The 10,986-nt window shown below is 48.8% G+C and overlaps 1 long non-coding RNA gene across 2 annotated transcripts; it reads left to right on the forward strand.

Annotated features, from left to right (window-relative positions):
* Positions 1-1,021: 1,021 nt before the first annotated feature.
* LOC116216664 lies at positions 1,022-8,144 on the forward strand. 2 transcript variants are annotated; one of them, XR_004159890.1, is made up of 3 exons: positions 1,022-1,290; positions 3,132-3,260; positions 7,930-8,144. It is a non-coding gene; the product is annotated as an uncharacterized LOC116216664 (long non-coding RNA). The 2 variants fall into 2 exon arrangements; XR_004159889.1 differs by having other exon boundaries at positions 1,022-1,179.
* Positions 8,145-10,986: the final 2,842 nt, after the last annotated feature.

A 10,986-nucleotide genomic window follows, 5' to 3' on the forward strand; every position in this document is an offset into this window, starting at 1 on the left:
GCATGGCGGAGCGGGGCGGCTGCGGGGCTGGGGAGCTGCGACGGTGCGCCGGGGCCGTGCCGAAGCCCGGCTGGGCGGTGGGTGCCGGGTGTCCCCCGCGGAGGCATCGGCTGTCCTGGTGCGGAGGCAGCGCGGGGCCAAACGTGACTGAGCGCTTCCTCAGGAAGCGGTGGGAACCTACGGGCGGCCGGCAGCCAGCACCGTCCCCAGGTTTCAGCCTTTTCCTAGGAAATGGAGCCTGGGATTCCCTGGCTCCTCCCCAGGGAGTGCTGCTGGGGTAATGGAGGCACCGGGGCTGGTGGTGCCCGGAGCCCGCAGAAGCCTCCACAGCCGGGGTAGGGCACTGCTCTACCGCTTCCCACTTGGGTTGTTGGGCTGCTGTGGCATCTGCAAGAGGATGGGAGCACCTGACGAGAGTTGGTTTGGCCGAAGCAGCTGGCAGGGAAACAACCCTAAACCATGGCCTCCCAAAGAGCAGCCCTCCAGCACCTGCCATTAGTGAGGGATGTGGAGTGAATGGATCCTCCCTAAATGAAAACAAATGGGACTGCATCTGAAGGCAGTGCGTCAGTGCTGTCTTGCAAAACTTTGACCGCTGAGACACACAGCTCTACAGCTTCTGCCAAAGAGATCAAAGCTGATAAATCAGGAAGTGTCAGTTTTGGAAAAGGCGGCTTTGCAAAAGCTGTGTACAACCTAGTACACAGATAGTCCGGATCTGCTCAGCAGACAGCACACGTATCCCCCCCCAGCATCCAGGGCTGTGCGCTTGGTGGGGGCTGGCCTAGGGCACGTTGAAGCAGGCCTCAGGCAGGAGCCTCAAACATACCTTTCACAAGGCTTAGTGCTAGCACACCATCTGTGAGCTCTGCACGTAGCAATGCTCATCCCGCTTCTGCCAGGTGCCCACAGGCTCACAAGGACCAGTCTGAGGCAGCAATCTCACTGAGAAGGCTCTATTTTTACAGCGGTGATGTGACAGTGCCGCTTCTTCTGGGAGTGCCGGAGAAACTCCTCATCCACCTGTGTGTGACAATAATAGCTGATGAGTCAGGACAACGGGGCTTTGTGACACTTCCATCCCTTGTGTTGAGTCACCGGCCGGGATGGGATGGGTCCAGCTGGGAAAGCAACATGCAGGATGTGCCTCAAGCACAGAGCCAAACAGCAGGTCCTTTGGTACGCCTGCCTATGTGATCGAAGGCAAATGGAGATGGTACATGCAAGCCAGGCTGGCTGCAGGCCCTCAGGCCATGTCTGGACCATCACACTGCCCTATGCAGGCTCAAGGTGCTGCTGTCAGAGTAACTGGAATCCTTGATCTAAAACAGAGTTTTCAGGAAAACTTAGGGTGAATTTGTGTTTGCTCACTGACTTCTTGTTTTCCTCTGTACAAGCATTGTTTTAGGGTAGTAGTTGGGGTGTGCACATGTCCTAAGGGTGCACTTCTTTAACATAACGCATTTGGAGCACAGCAATGCTTTTTTAACTTCAGCGTTCTTGGACTTATAATGCATTATGAGGGTATTTTCTGCAGTTGTTTCATATTTTTTTTGTAAGTTTGCACTTTAAATTTTTTCCTCTAGAAATTTTACAGTGGAAAAATGCACTTCAGCATCATGTGACACAAGTGTAACAATTAATTCAGACATCCCCTCCACAAGGGAAAGCAGAAATTCTTCTTAGCATGTAGAAATCAAGTGCTCAAATCTGTTTCTACTTACCATGAAATCAGTCAGGAATGGCACCAATGAGTTTCACCTGGGGAGAATTAGTGATGGAGAACGCATCCTGAATGTCCACATACATGAGCTGCTGTCTCAGAATGTCCTCAGATAACTCCCCTTGGCCAACGGCTGCTATGCCAGCAGTGTAGTCAATGAAAAGCTGGGTGATGCTGTGGGCTGCTGCCACAGACTGCTTGCTCTAAGTAACTCGTGCTCTAAGTCACTTTTACAATGAACCTGAGCAGAGCCACGGCAGTCACAGCAATGAGTTTGTTGTAACCATTCTCATAGGCAGCACCATGTGGTGTGTTACACTGACACAGGCTCTGGGGAGCATTTTGATTGTGTAAGGCTTCTCTGACTGTTACCTCACTTCCCACTCTGAGTCCTGAATCAAGGGACTGGAGTTCAAGTCTTGGCACTTTTGTCTTGCTCATCCAGCCTCCTGGAAAAGGCGTCACTGGGGATGCAACAGGAAGAGCTGTGACAGCTGAGCCAAGGATGGCATTTATGAGCCCCTCTCACACAAAGCCCTGTCTGCCTTGCTGCACGGGGAATAAAAACCATCTCCATCTTTAAGCGACAGGAAGTGGTTGGGGACCTCTTACGGTTCCTCGAGCAAAGATGTGCTTTTTCTGCCTTTTTTGTTGTGGTGGTTGTCCTTTGTTTATATGATTACTTTTTTAAAACAAATGGTTTCTATTCTGGTTTAATTTGCATTTTAGGCTGCATTTGGGATTGATTGTTATTTTGTTTGGATCCGACACAGACCTCCCATTCCAAGTGCCCCTGGGGTTAACAACTCGAGGCAGCTCCCATTTAGTCTGAATTGGGCTGAACTGCAATGTAAACTTTGGGCAGGCCAGCTTGCTTCCCAGATGTTTCTCACCGTGGTTTTTCAGACAGTCCCTCTTCCCAAAATCATCTGGGGGATGTTCTCAGTGTGGCAACATGACCAGGAACTTGGCTGTAATCCCTTGCATCTGAAAGGGCAGCAGATGCCCTCCCAGCATTTTTTATCAGTCATAACCCAATCTCTGTGCTGTATCTATCCTAATTGCTCATAACTAACATACCACAAGCAAGGATCAGCTCTCTGCTTATAGGAGCAACATGTTTATGTTTCGTTTCATGGCAGCAGCAGAAGAGGCTGGCTGCCTATGCTACATTTGCTTTCTCCTTGCTGGCAAGTAGCCGCCCGTGCTTCTCAGAGCAATCCAAGGAGAAAAGCCCCTTTTCCCCAGCTTCTCCCAGAATTTTCCTTGAAATTACAAGGGACAGATTTTGTGTTGCCCTCTTCGCAGGGTTGTGCTTCAGCACTGTGGAGTCCCGAGTAGCAGTTAGAGGTTAGCTTTACAATGGCTATCCCTAAGCAGATTTATTATCTTTTTTCTCCTGCCACAGCTCCCCAACACAGGCAGTCTTTCAGATGCCTTATGCCTAGAGCCAGCTCAACCCACCATGCCATTTGCAGGAGCCAATTACAGCCCAGGTCTCAGGGAGTGGAGAGGAATGCACAGTCACAAACTGAAGGTAAGATGGATTTGGGAAGAAAAGTTCTTGAATCCTGCCCCATTACCGCACTCACAATAAAGAACACAATTCAGATCATAAGCTGAAGGCACCTCAGTAGCCTGTTTTGCTGGAGGTATCTCTGTGTCATCTCCTTTGGACATAGGAGACCAGGCATCAGGAGTGCTGGGAGCCTTGTCCAGCTCCTTCCTAAGGATGGGACTCTGGCTTTGTCTCTGCTCTGTCTCCAAAACACAGAGGAAGGGAGGTGATAATTCCCTTCCCCACCACTGTCACACAGAGCAGGGCTATTCTTCCTCCCCAGCCTTTTCACTCCCATCTAAACTTGCAGTAACTCCCTTGTGCCCTTCCATGTTATGTTACATTTTCTTCCCATCAATTCCTCAGGGGATCTCTCTAGCTCAGCACAGTCCCATCCTCCCATCCTATGTCCCCAGCATGGGCAGTGGGGCCAGGGCAGGTTTAAGCCCTGACTTCTTTACAGGACTAGCAGATGCAAAACATTGGCCACTTGCATCACTAGTGATGTGGAGCTTTGTCTCTGTGGCTGCAGAAACAAAAGCCCTGGTATTAGGTGTGTTTTCATGCCTAAACCCTGCTTTCTCCAAACAAACAAAACGTGAATTTGCTTCAAACTACTGTTTCTTATCTTTCTTAGCTTGCTTCAGCTTGCTTCAGCTTACCCACATCATTCAGTGTCCTACTGCCTCTTTGAGCCCAAGGCACAGGAGCAGAATGATCTGATGGGAGCTGCTTTTATACTCCTAGCCTGACTTTGAAATATCAGAAATCTTGCAAAAGGTTTGTGATATTTCCAGTTCACTTCCAAGCCAGAGTGGTTTGGAGAACTTCCACTGGGCACTTTGAACAAACAGCAACCAGGCTCAGCAGCTCTGCTTGGCCGTCGCAGTTTGGCATGCTGCCAGTACAGATTACATGGGAGCCCAGCCAGGATTATCAAGATTCAGGTGTTGCAAGCAGAAACAAAGTTCACAAGCACACAGTGAGGGGAATGGGAGAGCTCATTAGAAACCTCAGCATAATGTCAGCTGATTTCATGATGATGGGCACAAAGGTCACCAACCTGCCGGTCACCGGAAGATGCCTGTTCTGCGTTTTGAAGGGTAGCACAGGTCCTGCTTCTTCCCACCCAGCAGCTGTACCTGAGGCTAAAGTATACCAGGCAGATACAGGCAGCAGAGGAGCAGCCTCCACTGGCCGAGCCTCCTTCCAGGAAGCAAATGCTTTTCCTACAAATGTTCCTTCAAATGTTCAGGCCAGGTTTTTTTTCCTTCCTTTTTTTTAGCAACGGTGTTAAAGTGCAGCTATCCTCAGCAAAGTTCTTTTGTGTGTAAATAGGCCTTGCCTGATGCTATGCCTGCATGCATTCAGAGCCAGTCCTGCTACCTGCAGTGGCAAAAACACAAACTGCTCTCTTGCTCCTCTGGTCTTTGCATGCACAAATGCACAACTATGTGGAGCTTGGGCTCTTTTTTCCCTTGAGCTTCATGAGCAAGACCCAGGCACAGCATGAACTTCACAGATATGAACTCACATGAGATGTGGTTGGTCCCTGCCTCCCTTTAGCCAACTTGCTGGATCTCTTTAGACATAGAAACATGCCTGGCTCCATCTGGACTGCAGCTTTGGAGATGTGCACTGTACAGATGCCCAGCAGTGCAGCACTTGAGGTGCTTGGCCGGCTGATGGCCGGTACCATTCAAAATGCCAACCACTCAGATTGGGGATTCACTTATTCAAAACTGGGGTGTGGAGAAAGAAGAAAGGGGACGCTTGTACTGCTGCACTCATAGCGGAGGTGCTGCCTTGAGGAGCATGCGCTCCCACGCTTCTCTGCAGGCTGGAAGAGCAGCGGGTGCTTCCCGTCGTCTGTGTGGACAGGCATGTTTGTGTTTGTCCCCTCCGTGTCAGGATGAGCCGGAGGCACGCTCTGCTCCCCACCCCCTCCGCTCGTATCCTGTTTTCCCTGTGAAGGAAATCTGGGCAAGCGGGACGGAAGAGCAGTGGGGGTCCCAGCAACGGTGGCAGAGCTGGGGAGCGCTGAAGGGCACCGGGCCACACACCAGGCAGGTGCCACCCCCGCGGTGCCCACCGCTCTGACACCACTGCACCAAGCACCCTATGGCTTCACCGCCAGGCTTCACATGAGTGGAGAGTGTGGGGACACCAGTGGTGGCCATGGGACACAGGAGTTGACACAGACAGGAGAAGGTCCAAAGAATGGGCTTTGCCACAATTATGTGGACTTTACTTAACCCTACCCTCCACATGGCTAATCTCTTCCCAACACCAGGTAGCCATAAAAGTGATAAGTGCTGGGGAAGAAATCACAGAAATCTTATTGCTGTATGACAAGAAGAATTTGTGGAGATGAGCATTGCTGTAATTAGGGAGAAGATAGCACACTAGTTATTGCGTCTGTTGTTGCATGGACTGGGAAGCTGACCTCACAGGGTGCAATGCAGGGGACAGAGGCAACACTGCCTTCCAGAGGAGGGATTAGAGTTCCCAGAACATAGCAAATCAGGCAGGGTCAGGCTATACCTTTCAGTGAGCCTTCCCAGTACTCCATGTCCCCAGTGGCCATGCCTGTCTGCGGTGAGCTTCCCTTAAGCCACAAATCTGACCTGCGAGCCTGGTGCTGCAGCACCTTGGAAGAGGCACAAGGCTGAGGCAACCCTCCTGTGCATTGCCCAAGTCTCTGCACAGCACAGAGGCTCAGAGCTTGCATCCACCATATGTTGTAATCAGATGCTGTGGGAACCCTCTGGAAATAGGAATTTAGGGACATGTACTGGGGATGTTGTGAGGTGGACTGGTCTTTGAACTTATGGACTGTGAGGTTAACAGAAATGAGCAACGGAGACAGATTTAAAGAACCCCTTTCTCCATAAATATGCCCTCCTTTAGAAGGACATTGATTGTTGTATGTTACATGCCAATAACCTTGCACTTGACCAAGCATGTAATGGAGATGCCCAGAGAAGAAAGTAGGGGGATGAGGCAGCAGGACATGTTGGCTTAGTGGTGACAGCAAATGTTGTCTTCCAACATGGAACAGAGAAAAAATGACCCATCCAAGAGGGAAAGCAAAGCAGAACTGTGAGCCCAGGAGAAGCTGTTGCAACCACTCAGCTCTCAGCATGGGCATCAGAGGCCTCAGGAAGAGGGAAAGTAGACAGAGTTTTTGAGGTGGAAAAGGGAGACAATCAGACTATGGGGGGAAGGTGAGATGGTGATTGGAGTCTTTCATAAGTCAGTTATTAAAGAAGTCTGTCTAATGATTCCTGGAGTCTCATGTGGTCTAGGGATGCTACAGTCATGGCAGAAGGAGGATCTGGTTTGCTCACCACTGAGCTGTGCATAGGTGTGAGACAAAAGAGTGCCTGAGAGAAGAATGGATCAACCCATCAGCCCCAATGATCTAAGCCAGGTCAGAAGAAAGAGCAGGAAAACCCACATTGAGGAAAATGAATGGAAACATCCAGTTGAGACCGGATTATTTTTTTAGCTTTACCACTTCATGTACACAGCTCAAATCCTCAGCTGCTGTGAATGTGTGAACCATGAGCCACAATTAAACACGAGAGCCGGATGCACTGTCTATAAGTTAGCTAAATAAGTTCATGGCAATCAGACACCGGTTGTGGAAATTCACAGATAGGTTTAGATATAAGCCAAGAAGATTAAGCTCTTCATTTCAAAAGGATAACATCTTGGTCACAGTTTGGGAATGCCTGGGGTTCAAACAGCTTGATTTCCAGAGGTGGCAGAAGAGCAAGGTTAATTTATTTTGTTCTTCAGTATGATGAAATGTCCCTAATCACCATATCCCCACCCCCAGCCACTCTCCCTGTCTGCATAGAAACAGGTCTGGGATGCTGCACCAGACGAGTGTGCAGGAAGAGGGCTCTTCCACTCAGGAAGGGTATTTTTATAAACAGGAAGTGTATTCTCCTATAAGATTTACTTCTACATCAAGTCCTGGCTTAGGTGGAACTGTCTGATCGAGGAGAAGAAAACAAGAAGCTCATTCACAGGATGGCCAAGCAAGACAGCGTATGAAAAATGCACGTTAGCTCATTTCTCTTCTCAGTTCTGACTTCAGAGGGGCAGTTGTTTTACCAAGTGAATTGAATTGAGCTGAGCACAGCAACAAAAATCAGAAGGGCCCTGCATTTTGTAAAGGATATGGCAATAATAATAGTAATAACATAATGATCCATTGATTTCCATGAGATTTCCTGGTAAGCATCTGAAGGAATTTGCAGGACTGAGGCCTGATGAGCTAACAACCAATGCACAAGTATGTCCACCCCTGGCCATGACACTGTCTCTTCCTCTCCTGTTCTGTCTTCCCCTTGACAACTCCTGTCTTATTCAGCCGATGGACAGTAGCTTAACCCGTTCTTGGTTTTGTTTTCAACTTCTGTTTTGGAAAACAGACTTGTTGAATGCACAATGCAATGGAAGTATCTAAATGAGATGTAACTCTATCCCTGATATAGATGCGCATTGCATCAGCCAGTTGTATATGGGTGGCTCCCCATGTGTTGCAGGTTGGTGGCAGCTGCCTCACTGAAATGGCATTCACATATTTACATACTTAAATCCCGCCTTTGCATATCCATGTTCCTTTCTACTACAGCAGCGGTGTCTTGCTTGTCCCAGACTTCAAATCTAAGATTTTGGTCTCAAAGAGAGAGCATTCTACCCAGCACTGCAACACCCAGGAGAGGCAGTATTAAGAGATTAGCGGAACAGCTCGGAGCACCATCAAGGCAAGTTTTGCTGTACAATTATTTTTTCATCAGTGTCCAGTGTGTCACTGGTAGGGCTGAAGGTGCTAGGCAGCCAGATCAATAGTCAGAGACCCAAAATCATGGTGTAGCAGAAATGCTAAGTCATGGCTTGAACCTGTAATTGAGCACCTGGTAGGAAGGCAGGGCCAACCGAGGGGAACTCAGCTGCATGCAGTGCTCCTGAGTGACTGGAAGGAGTTTAGCCAGGATTCACCCCTTCACAGACCCCATTCAAGGGCAGCAGTGGAGGTGAGGGGATCTTGCTGGAGGTCCCTTTATACCTGAGGCCTTCTGATGGTAAGCAGCTTCTTTCCTTTTGTTTTGTGCCTATGGCTTTTGCATTTGAGCAAATACTCACTTGCTGCACTCTGGGACTTTGTTGTTCTGCTGTCACTGCTGTGTTTTCCATGGTGTTACATGTGAGGAATAACATCCTGATTCTGCAGTCTGCTCTTGACTAAGGTGGCATTTCTTCAAGACAGATCACCCAGAAAACACAGCCTATTTCCTTCCAGTCCTTGGACTTCCCTCTCTTAGGTGCAGCTCTTGTGTCACATCAGCATTCAAAGGCTCCCATTGCTGGGCCTGATGCAGAAGAAACACTAGCCACATCTCCCTTCTCTTTTACTTTCCTTTTGCCCTGTCCCTTCCTCAAGATGTCAGAGCAATATGCATGGAGCCTGATATCCCATTATTTCACCGGTGGATCTGAGAATAGAGAGCTGGAGGAGCTTACACCCAGGATACATCTCAGGGACAAGCTTTCACTGAAGAAGCAGACTACATTTGAAAGTGAGATGTTCTCTCCTGGTCTGCAACACATATAATGCAAAGCACAGTCTGTATGAGCTATTATCGGAGGTCAGGCCATTTACAAAACTGATACTGCTATGAAAAGCTCTTATGCAGGGGTATTTCCCACATGCAGGGCTCTTATCTCTGCAGCATTTGAAGACTTGTGGTTTGTGGCTAAAATCCCGTCTGTGGGAGTTGGTAGTCACTGGTAGTTCAGTAACCTCATCTTCAGCTGGCATTTGTCATTAAATAAACAGTGTGCTTCCTCTTTCAGCTAGATTAGTACAAATGGAGAGCAATTCTGGCTCAGTGTTAGCTTAAAAGAGAAACTGAAGGCCTAGAATACTCATTGTTTGTAAGGAGAAGTTTGCAGAGGAGCAAGGTGCCAGATTAGTGACCCAGGGGACCACAAGTTTTATTCAGAGATAACCTAATTGCCAGCTAAGTCCCAATGCCCAGTTTCCTCTTCAGCAGCCCTGCATCTCTGAGATGCTCCCTGCCAGGAGGAAATGCTCATCTCCTGCACGTAGGTAAGACTGCAGACACAAGGGTGCTGTGAAGGCTTCCAGAGCAGGTGCATCAGAAACTGGACACCCGGGAAGCTCACAGCCTCGACAACGGGAGTGCTTAGAGATCACCAGCCCATGGGTACCTGAGACCTCTGCCACTGTTTGCAGCCAGGGGACTGATTCCTGTGCCATGGCCACCCCTTCAGCAGGAGATAGACAGAGGTCACTGCATGCCTTTCACAGCTCTCCCCAGAAGGGGACATGAAAAGGGGAAATAATAACAACAAAGGATATTGCTGGTTCTACACGCTTATTATTAGCGGAGGAAGGGCTGGGATTAATCACTCCCGCAGAAGCAGCTGTAAAGGATGGAAGTAGCTGATCAAAGTGGACTTTGTTATTCCCAGTGTATCATTCTGCTGAGCAATGAGAACTAGCATGGGGCACTGGAGCTTCAAAAGAGTTTTAATGACTCCAAGGTTTGAACCAAGGACACTGCTGGAGCTAATCGAGAAGGAAATCCAGGGCAAGGTGGAAATGAGTGCTTTGGTCTGAGGAATTTTTCCACATCTTTCATTTCCTAATTCCATACCTTTGAGGTAATAAAATTTACAATGATGGAAAAAAAAAAAATAGTGGGACAATGGGAAATGTTCCTCTATGGACTGGGCTACGTGTGGCTGGGCTGCACCTGATTACTGTATTGGTGGCAAGGGGGACAGAGGGCACAAGGAGCCACTCCATCCTGCCCTGCTGAAATCTGACAAAACCACAGTCCTTCCACTGCCTTCTGTCCCGGGATGGCCACTCCTATTGCCAGGCAGGTGAAGAGCACCATGGAGGCTGAGATAGGCCCTCTTTCTTCCTTGCTGATGGAATGGATGCACAGCAAGTTCCTTCTGCATCCTTGAGAGTGCAGCCCTTCAGTCAGCTGCAGGGATAAGAAGATGCCCTGTGCTGCTGCTGGGATGAGCCATGATCGAGTACAGAGGACCTCTGAGGAATGGCTGGGAATTAGCCGTGGGGAACCTGACTCACCCCCTGCAGCTAGTAGAGCTCTGCCATACAAAAGCGCAGCCACATGTCTGCAGGACAGCTCTCATTCTAATTTGGAGAAGAAATACATACTATAAGGGGCAGCTTTGGTAATGACACCATGTCTCTCTCTTCTTGCTTCCTTCATTTCTTCCTTCCTTGTTTCTGTTTATAGAGCAAATAGATCCAAAAGAGCACTTCCTACTCAGCAGTGCTAGCATCTTTGAGACAGTCAAGGACATGCTGTCCACAAACAGGTCTTTTTCCTGCCTGTAAAATGTTGGTCCTCTTTTAAAAGAAAGACTCTGAGAGCATTCATATCTGTACAGACTGTAAGCCTGTCAGAGCCCATCTTGCGTAAGCCCTGCCTGCCCCATGGAATATATTCAGCGTCCTTTCTCTCTGCGTCCAGAGCAGATCTAAGGGTCTGTTTCTTGTCACTTCTGTCAGGAAGAATCCAGCATGCATTTTGTGGTTAAAAGTCAAAACTGAGAGCTTTCCTTCCCCAAACCCAGCAGCTGCAGTGTTGTCTGTTTTGCTTTCTCAGCCTAAACATGCAGCAGC

The sequence above is a fragment of the Meleagris gallopavo genome, chromosome 5 (assembly GCF_000146605.3).
Source record: "Meleagris gallopavo isolate NT-WF06-2002-E0010 breed Aviagen turkey brand Nicholas breeding stock chromosome 5, Turkey_5.1, whole genome shotgun sequence".
Taxonomy (NCBI): domain Eukaryota; kingdom Metazoa; phylum Chordata; class Aves; order Galliformes; family Phasianidae; genus Meleagris; species Meleagris gallopavo.